The following is a 10,485-nucleotide window of genomic DNA, read 5'->3' as shown; positions in this document are numbered from 1 at the left end:
CAGAACACATGGCATTTCAGCAGCAGGGAGCAAAAAGCACACTCCACAAGAGGCAATTCAGCCAAATTCAGCAGGACTAAGGTGGTGACTTCTCTGTTTATTCTTCCTCATTATTATTCTTACACCAACTGATTTGAGTTTCTGTTGAAGTGTCACACTGATATCTTCTTTTCCCCCAGTGCTGGTTCCTACAGCCTGCCTTGGCTGCTTTACAGATTTACCTTCTCAACAAGGATGTCACACTCTAAAGGGAAATGACTGCTGACTTATGAAATCTATGTGGATTTATCCTCTGTTTGGTGGAGTCAGCATTTACATGGACAAGAAACACTTGGCCACACTGTAAAGCTTTCACCAAACTTCAGAAAGGAGCAGAATACCTTGAAACTTAAAGATGAAAGGAAACATTATGTGACAACCAGAGCTGAGTAAAGCAGGGCAAATCCACCCTGCATAAATAAATAAATAAATAAATAAATAAATAACATCAAGGATTGGCAGAGAGTAGGAGGAAAGAGTTAAAGATAACAAAGAAAGTGAAGATTAAGTGAGTCTCTAGAATGAAATGCATTTTCAGCCCTTTACTGACAGATCTGGAGAGGGAAAAATAGTATTTTTATTTCTGAAAGATTGTGCTTATAGCAAGATGAAAGGATCAGGACATGGAGCCGCAATGCACTTTCAAATAGAGAACAAAGGTAGCAATAACATACAAAGTTCATTATGTTTTCATAGAAATAATTTACACACTCTATATAAGTTTTTATCCATAAACTAGAGATTTACATTTCAATAGTCCCTCTATATTTTCAAAAACATTTTCATATTTTTGCAGATACGTGACAATTCTCAAACCATTTTTCAGAGAACAAAAACCAAATGAAGACTCTAACCTATTTAAAACCCTGAGTCTTCTCCCACAGGCTTTTCTCTTTGTGCAAGCCCATCCCATTAAGATTTTAATTCCAGACTAATTGAGTCAAGCCAAATGTATTCAACAATAGCAGAATACACCTACTCTTTCTAGGTATTTCTAGTAAATCAGATGCACGAAGCCTGGAATATTATTAGCAATCTTTAATAAAGCGCACCAAGGAAAACTGTGTGGCTTAGTGATATCACAGAGCAGTTACAGTTTTCAAGATGTAGGTCCAGAAAGAGCATAAAACTACCTCATGAACATGGAGAGGATGAAAAGAGAAGTGGGAAGAAACAAATTGTACCAAACTGACCTTCCACATACCAAGTCCAGTGACAAGCAGACCCCAAAGGTACATGTGCCACTCTCAGAAAAGACATTTGCTTTGTCTCTACTTTCAACTTGGGACCTGCGGTTGTCCTCATACATCTACAGTGCAGCACAGGCTAGCACAGAGAGGTCTGAGCCAGGCAAGCCCTGTTTGCTGCAGGGTAAATGAAAGAGTGAGGTGCTAATTAGCAGAGCCAGCACAAGCAAACTGCTTGTAACCAGGGGTTATACGAAGCCATCAGTCATTCCATCCAGAGTATTTGAAGATTTGTATATGAATCTGTATTGTAACTCTCATTAATGCAGCGCTTTACAGAAGGAGCATAGTGTAAATTCCCAACACATATTTTAGAACTTTTCTGGTGTGAAAATACTGTTCAGTAGCTTCAGTAACTCTGCTGTCATCTCAGAGGCACAGTCAGTCTTGGATCACTGGGGAGCACACACAGAAGATAGCCATCCATTGCTCCTTCCTCTAACTAGATCCTCCAGAGTTAAAACCCCTCCAGGGTTGTTTTAAACAAGGGTTGTGCCTTGTGAAGACAGATTTAAGGTAATTCCCACCATCATAACCCAACAAGCAGAAATGACTGCTCCAATGATCAGATTGGATTTGATCTTTATCTTTCACTCAGAAGTGCTGCCCTCCTAATAAATGTAATTTGCAGGTCAAGTGCAGTTTTGTGGACTACACCCATTCAGATGTCCAACTGACAAGCTCAATTTAAAAGTAATTGTGATTTTAAAAAGGGACTAAACCACAAAAACTTGCTAAGCGATTTGGTATTATCCACATAATTTCCCTGGCAGGGAAATACGGCAATGCTATCCAAGAGTGGAAGAATCCCCATTTTGATGAACTAGGATAATTAACTAAAGCTCTCTGATGAATTTTCATTCAATGACAACACTTCCATGGTCTGATCTCCACATGTGCCTCTCTTCTTTGGCAGTTGGGGCTTATGCAGAGAATTGATAGGGCAGAAACAAGGACTTGCACATCAATTCCTCAACCACCCTCCTCTGCTCTGAAAGTGCACACAGAGAAAGGCAGTTCAGTGTATTTCCCTCCTTTACTTTGGGGAAGCGCACTTTCAATTTAATTAGCCTCACTAGGTCATAAAATCAGAGATTTATTTAGATTGGAAAAAACCCTTGAGATCATTGAGTACAACTGAAAAATGACACAGGCTGGAAAAGACAGTATTGATATAAACCCAAACATATCTCTACTGAAAAGGGCAGAGCTCCCCAGTTGCTGGGGTACACTATAGAGACCTACAACTAACTCCAGAGCCAAAACCAGTCTAATTGCATTCTTCTCCTTTTGAGAGACAGTTTTTTGAAACAAAGAACATTTCTACTTTGCTATTTAAATTGTTCTCACTAAAAATGGTTCCAAGTAAAATTTCGTGACAGTAGTTAAATAGTCCAGGAAGAGCATCATCAAGCTGTCGAAGCTTTCAAAAGGTTCCTAAGGGAGAAAAAAAATGGTATTGGGTTATGGGTATAAGGCACATTTTTATAAAATAATAGAAATATTAGTTTTACAAACTACCAAGTCTGTTGTATAAAGAACCCATAAAGGGAAATTCAGTCAGCAACATTTTTGTTCAATTCTTTTGTTCAATCATTTTTGTAAGAAATAGCACTTTCCTTGAACTCTACCTTTACTCTTACTAAAAAGAAAGGTACTTCAGCACTGCAACTTTGGTAGTTTATAATTATTATTTTTAATAATAATAGTAATAATAATAATAATAATAACAACAACAACAACAGATATTATTATATTTAGAGCAAACCCGCAGTTTTTGAAGGGCAAAAATGTTAAATCTTGGGTAAAAACTATTTACAACAAGGAATTTACCCCTGGAAACAATGATGTCAGGCATTTAGCTCAGTTTCAGTAATTCTGTTTCTCCTAGTAACAGGAAGTGCTTCAATGAATTTAACTTTGTTAAGTGGAGACAAGCCTTGTTTTGAAAGTTATTCAATGCATCTGGAAGATGACTAATAAAAAAAAAAAAAGAGGAAAAAAAAGAGGCATTTGCTAATGCCCTAGAAATTGTTTATCCTCTTGAACTAAAAATACTGAGTATATTGAGACTCTTGAAGATTTAAAAGAAATTACTCACAGAACAGGAAGAAAACTGTGACTGCCAGATTATGCTAAAGAATATCCCCAAGGCAGGACAGCAGGAGTACACCAGAAAGCAAAGAGAGAGACAGCATGCACTAACAGAAGCAGGTACATAATGACTAATGCTCATCAAAAACATTTCATTCTCAGTATACTCCTGACCCAAAAGTGTCCTTTCCTGGAGGTCTCTGGAGCTGGAATGATTCAGTGTCTGCTTGATGAATTAATTTAAAAATCAGCATTTTCTTAATTTATGCATCTGGCAATGCATTGACATTCCAGATAGTTCTATAAAGCTCAGCAGAATTGCAAACCACGACATGGGGAGAGAAGGGTTAATTCTGGCTGGTAATTTTGGTGCCTGGGAATCAGAATCCCTAAATGGTCACTGGAGGAATGATCCAGAGCATCTCAGCTGTGGACTTAGAGCTCCTGCTGCTCACAGCGCAAAATGTGTGAGATAGAAGGCTGCTTTCACTCTGTGTCTGTGCTCTGACAGAACATCTGTGCTTTCCTTGGCTGGGGAGTGCATGGTTGGGGGTGTGTCTGTGTGTCTGACCTCAGCCCTTGGGCATGTACATCAAATAGTACCTCAACTTTTGCAGTGAAGAACCTGTTAATGGTGGTAGCAAACAAAAACCAGTTGGGTTTGATCTGTTTGGAGGTCCTGAGATAGCATAAAGCTGCTTCTGTAAATATTTGAATAGCCTGTATTCAGTGGCTCTCCCAGTCCTAGCTTCAGTTCTGACCTAATTGAGTAGAAGGCTTGTGTATGCCCAGGAAGAGCAGAGAGAAACATCAGGTCTGGCAGTACTGTGTGCTGCCCTTGTCACACACCTGAAACTGCAGCAAAGGCAGCTGAGGCAAAATGCCCAAGGTCGAGGACAGTGGGACATAAATAGGAACTGAACTGGGGATAAACACTCACCCATTAGCTTGTTAAAAGCTAACTTCATCATGTTCTCTGTCATTGGCTTTACTTGGTTAATGATATTGTTTTTCAACACTAATAAGTCTTAGTCTTTTAACCAACAAAACAAAGCTTCGTTTAAAATATAAGATTCTGTTTTGGTCTGAGAGATACAGTTCTGCTGGTAGAGGCAGGAAAAATAAAGGTCAGAAGAGACACAATAAGAAATCATGTGTCAGCTCTGTGGGGTAGTGTTGCTCTCCCAGTTTCACTAGGGAGGGAAGGAACAGCATTTAACACGTAAATTACAGTCTTCAGCATGGCTACAGTGAGAAAGAGCAGTGCAGTTACCATCAAGAAAAATGACTTGTAAATGAAGATACACATTTCTCAACAAGCAAGTTTCAAACAAATTGCATTGTGGAAGGATATATCAAGGTGCTGACTTTGGCATTAAAATTGAAAACAAAACATGCAAAATTTTACTTTTATCTCTCAAAACCAAATTAATTATCACAGCATATATCATTATTAATTGCTAAAAGAGATCTACCATGACAGAGAAATGTAGGAAAAACAGCCCTTAAAGAAATCTTCAAGAGTCATCTTCAATAGGGAAGAAGCACATTAATAAAAAGAAAAACAAAAAATACTCTCAGTAGTCAAGTTTTCCTGAGACCATACTACATATAGTACATAAATTCATCAACTTTCAGACTATGTACCAAATTTAATGTTTCATCCTTGACAAAAGGAGATAAATTTCAGCAGCCTCAGGTAGTGGTGCATTTTACCAAGGTAACAGAGAAGTACTTTAAGGTTAATTCATTAAACTGTCAAATGCTTTAGATGTGTTTGAGGTTAAAAAAATACATGAAAAGTCATGAAATGCTGTCATAAGAGTGCTGTCGTAAGAATTTTTTTTTTTCATGAAAAGCCTTCTCAGGAGCATCTTGTGCCCTAATGCTGTGCTGCCTCTATGGGCTTATTGCATTAACTCAAGTCACTGTTGTAATTAGCATCTAGTTTAGCCTCTATAAATTCTGACACTTACTTAGACTGTAAAGATTTTCCCATATTAAAATAGAAAATCTACTATTAATCACCAGATTATGCAAAATCATATTAATGGAAATATTTCTAAGTTTAGCAAGTGACTCACCAATGGAAATTGCATTAAACTGAGATGAATATCGTATCCAAATTGCTTCAGATTTGCTACTAAATTTAATATTTGCTTACTAAAATTATTGTTTTAAATGCTTATAAATAGCAGATTATGTAGAAGTGTAAATTTGAGCAGTGTTATTCTTAAGACATCTTGTTTTCTGCATGTTATAAAAATGTTTCCAGTTAAGTGTTTTGCACAATGTTAATTAAAATACAAACCAGAGCTCTTTCCTCTTAACTGGGCTCCTGTAAGAGAGTAGCTTCAAAGATATGAGACATAACTTTCACCTATGAAAGAACAATAATGCTCATGAATAAGTACCTACAAATCTGCACACAAACCAATTTCTGAGATACAGGCTACTGGAGGTACAGGTTATACAGTGAACATGCAGTACCACAAAAAAATATAGTTATTTTCAGCAGACCAAACAGTGACTGTACAGTAATTTATGATAAAAGGACATATTTACTAATGACATGGCAAAATGCATTAACCTCTATCAGAAAAAAAGAAGAATATGTCTTAAAGCTTGTTAAAAACAGATGCTCTGATATTATATTTTTTAAACAGATCTGTAAATTTATATTCTACTGTTAGAGAAAATAGAACAAGAAAGACTTTTTTTTCACTTTGATGATATCAAAAGATAACCCTGAAATTCTAAGGTTCACTTGAAAAGACTCCTTTTTCATTCATAACTGGTTTCCTTTTTGATATTTTTTTTTTCTTGGAGGTAATAACAAGCTATAATTTATTCTTGCACAGTTTGTAGGCATTTTGATAAAAAGAGGGGCAAAAAAACCCAAAGCCAGAAGCAACTCCGCTGGTAAGATCAGCTAAGGTTGCTTTTGGGGAAAGCAAGATTATCACATTTCTGTCTAGAATTTCACTCAGTGTATGAAAATATGCTGAACGGTACAAACCAGCAACCCCTCATTTCACACAGATGGATCAAAACACAGCAGACTTCTATTGTATGAGTTATAAATTTTACCTAGACATGTTGATCCCACATGTCCCTGGAATTTCTAGGCATCTATCTAATCCCAAAACAATGCAGCCCCTCTATTGCACTTCAACTGTGTCATGCAGAACAGATGAGCCCTCTGGAAATTTTCTCTTTCAGTCTCCGCTTCCCTTCCCTTCTACCTCTTCCCTGGACCCATTCCAATACTAGTTGTTTTTTGAAGCTTGAATATTAAAACATTAGCAGGTTCTTCAAGGTCCGATATTGATACTTTCCATTTCACCTGGAAACACCTTCCCTAACCTATGACAAAGTTATATGTAGTGTTCCAACCACTAAGGCATTCTGACAACTGAGGCCATTCTGTCATCAAAATTTGCTCTTTGATCTTATGAACCATTGATTAGCTCTAGAAGAAATACCCATGACTTTCCCTTGTAATATCATGCTGATAAAATTACTGAATTTTAATATAATTCGTCACACTGTCCTTCAAAGTTGTACAGGAGTTTACAATACAATAATTCTTCCTCTACACATGATTTCCATCTTTGTGCTCACTGCACCTTTAATACCCCATACTTTATGCTACAGCTCTCCAAAGAAAATACTGGACAGTTTTCACCTCATGAAAAATCCTTCAAAGTTTACACTAATAATTCTGTTACCTATAACCTTTCAAGTAAATGAGATTTTAAATTCTCCCTCACACACTAATCCACGTTAATATGTTGAAATTATGTTTCGTACTACTTGCAATTTTAATTACGTGATTCATCAATGGCATCAATACTTGTGTTCTGCACCACTGAATCCATTTTCTACTTTTGCAGCAAATACCCTGGACTCACATTCAGAAATTAAAATAAAATAAAATTCTCAGTAATTAAAGAGCTAACATATCTGAAAGGGGGGTGGGAAGAACAAAAAAGGAGAACAATTAAATGAGATTTGAATATAAACATTCAGAAGAACAAATTACCATCACATATCCTTGCAAAGAAGATACACCTAGCAGAAAACTAAGTTATATATTCTTCATGACTTCAGGTTACAGTCCCAACAATAATATACCCAAGATTTATTCCAATTGCAGTTTTTATCTTAATTGTCACCCTCTAAAATATTTCAGGTGTGGATATATTTCATCTTGTCAAGGTGCTGTGTCCTCACACTTTCTTTCGGGCTTAATACAGGCTTTAGTCTATTGCAGTGCCTCTGTGACAGGCAGCACTCCCAGAATTACTGATGGGCTGCTCTGCCATTGCAGTGCCCCATGCCTGACTGATGGCAAGACCTGAATTCTGAATTTTTGTCTCCAATGAATTATAATCTGGTTTGTGGATAAGACATTGAATTTCTATGCCAGTTTCTATGCCACCGAATGGCTTCCAGGTCATGACATCAGCTACGTAACTAAAATTGTGGTTTCTGTTCTCCTGCTAAATGCCTGCCCCATTTCTAGCACATATATACACCAAGTACTACTAACAGCACAAGTTATGATTTTTCATTTAAAAAAGGTCAAAGCAGGTCAATGTAAAAGATTTTAGTTCTGCAAAAACAGCTTTATTTTTTTTTTCTAAAAATCAGATAATTATTCACCATCTAAATCACTGATAAAAGCAATGTGAGTTTCCTACAGTCCTTGCAAACAAGGACACTCAGATACAACTTGATTGTTTAAAAGTCCATGTTTCTTTCTAACCACTGAGGAAATTAAGTTACAAAGAAGTTATTGACTCCTGAGACAATAGCTTAGACTGTAATTTCTTCCTTTAAGTCACTCTTGGAGTAGAATTCTGTGGTTTTAACCTGGCACCCGAAGTCAGAGGTAAGACTTACAGACCATGAGCATACTTTTTCCTAGGCTAAACACTAAGAAATCATTTAGCAACTCTTTGTTTCTGAGAGATGAAACAAGTGGGATCAGGCCTACAAACATATAATGTAGACACCAATCTTCAAATTTGATGGAAACAGGATACCTAACATTATCTGCCTCTGTCCTTAACATTCAAAGACAAGGTGTATGACAAAAACAGCAAATGAAAACCAAACACAGCTAATAAAGTTCCAGGTATGTAGTGCCAGCAGTTTAAAAGGATAAAGCAGGAAATCATTTATCCAGCACAGTTTGACATTAGACGTGCCCTTCAAGTACTGAAAATACAAGAGCAGACAAAATCAGAATATGTTCCTACACTGCATGAGTTATAGGGTCAATATTGGAACTGCTGGGGAAAGTCTGGCCTGTGTTATGTAGAGGGTCAGACTATGAGATTATAAGAGTCCCTTCTGATTCTCAGATCTATCAAGCTATGAGTAATTTAAATAGCTTTGCAGGACAAACAGAGGAACTAGAGTTAAACAGCTGAGCTGGTAAAAAATTTTTATCCTCTTGCCCACCAACGGCCCCCAGTAATATTAGCAAATACCTGGGGAAAAAAAAAAAAAAAGACTATGTTCAAACAGTAAATAGCAGTTTTTACAGCTTTACCATGGCCACTATAGCTGGCTTTGGTGTTTCAATCTACTTACTATAGAGATTCATTCAAAAGTACAGCTGCATGGAAACCTGACTAAAACAGGAAATTCCCCTTGGCTGAAGATTTTTCCTCTGTTTGCAAATGAATACAGTAAAATTAACTGTGAAATGGCTTATTTGGTAATTGACTTACAGATTCTTGGCCCTAAGAACATGAAGCCATGGTTACATGTCCACTTTGATCTGGCATTAGTCCAGGATGCTGCTGGAGAGGAGCATCCATCCAGACATGCAGAGCAGCCTCCCATTCCAGCTCCACGAGGGACTGGTGCAGCTCACCAAGCGCCTGCACAAGTGCTGCTGCGAGCACAGCAGAGCAGGAGAGCGTGTAGCCATGGCAATTGGGAGATAGGACTGAATTCAGGTCAGACTTAAGTAATGCCACGATCATGGCCTGGGTCTCTCCTGCCAGCTCAGTTGGCTGAGGAGCCCAAGGTGATGGCTCAAAGAAAAGGAATATTTGCTTTCTCACTCACATAAACTCTCATTCCCCAACTCGAGTAGTGGATGCAGTGACCTCAAAAGGTCATTACTTTTGTACTTGTGACCCAAAGATTTATTCAGTTTAGCAATTCCTTCATTACAATTCACACTGCATCATTGCAGAGACCCAGAAAGCAAGCTGCTGAATACAAACATTTGAATTAAAGAAAAAACATCAAACTCTGTCAATAAAGCCTTTATATCAAACATAAAGAGAAAACAAACATTCCCATCTTTATTCTCCAAAGGAACTCTGACTTGTGTGCTCTATGTTAGGAATGCTATCAAATGACATAGGTTTTTAAACTATATTCATATCATAATAAAAATAATAATGTCCTCTGTGGGACAACAAACACTTGAAAAGCAGTGTATTTTGACAGTGAAACACTGAAAGATACTGCACAAAACAGTAAAGATTAAAATTACTTTCTCTTCTCAGCCTTTAAAGGACATAAAAGAAGTGAAATAGCTTTCTCAGGATCCAATTTGGATCTAAGTTATTAGATTATTAGATTATTACTATACAAAAGAATGCAATGAAAGGCTTCCAGGATCTTCATAAAGCATTTAAAGGCTCTTAAGCTACAAAACTGAGAAACATCTGGCAAAACAGGAGAACTGCTGTAATGTTCATCAGATCTTTAGGCATTGTCTACATATTATTTTGTCCCATCTCACTAACTAAGAAGCTGTGAAACTCTACAGCTGCTGTCCCTTCTTTCAGAATATTTCTGGGAAGACAGAGAGGACAAAGGCATCATCTCTGATCTGAAAAGGTTTTTAGTTTAGTACCACTACTTGTATGACCAAAATACTTATCAGGCCCTGACCACTGTACCAGTTGTTTTATAGATGGCAGAAAACATGATCCTGATATTACACCAAATTTACAGAATGTCTTATTTTCACAGCATTCACCCCGTAACCTCCTCTAGACCCCTCTACTCCACATTTGTAAGGTCATCTATCATTCAGTGATGAAATAAAATTGGGTACTGGTTCCCATGG

General features: G+C 37.3%; 1 long non-coding RNA gene across 1 annotated transcript; it reads right to left on the bottom strand.

The window, feature by feature from the left end:
* Positions 1-1,075: 1,075 nt before the first annotated feature.
* On the bottom strand, positions 1,076-9,270 carry LOC117002941. The gene is made up of 3 exons (XR_004419441.1): positions 9,125-9,270; positions 5,692-5,760; positions 1,076-2,723 (listed from the first exon to the last, which is right to left on the bottom strand). It is a non-coding gene; the product is annotated as an uncharacterized LOC117002941 (long non-coding RNA).
* Positions 9,271-10,485: the final 1,215 nt, after the last annotated feature.

The sequence above is a fragment of the Catharus ustulatus genome, chromosome 14, assembly GCF_009819885.2.
Source record: "Catharus ustulatus isolate bCatUst1 chromosome 14, bCatUst1.pri.v2, whole genome shotgun sequence".
Classification (NCBI taxonomy): domain Eukaryota; kingdom Metazoa; phylum Chordata; class Aves; order Passeriformes; family Turdidae; genus Catharus; species Catharus ustulatus.
This window is presented reverse-complemented; position numbering and strand designations above follow the sequence as displayed.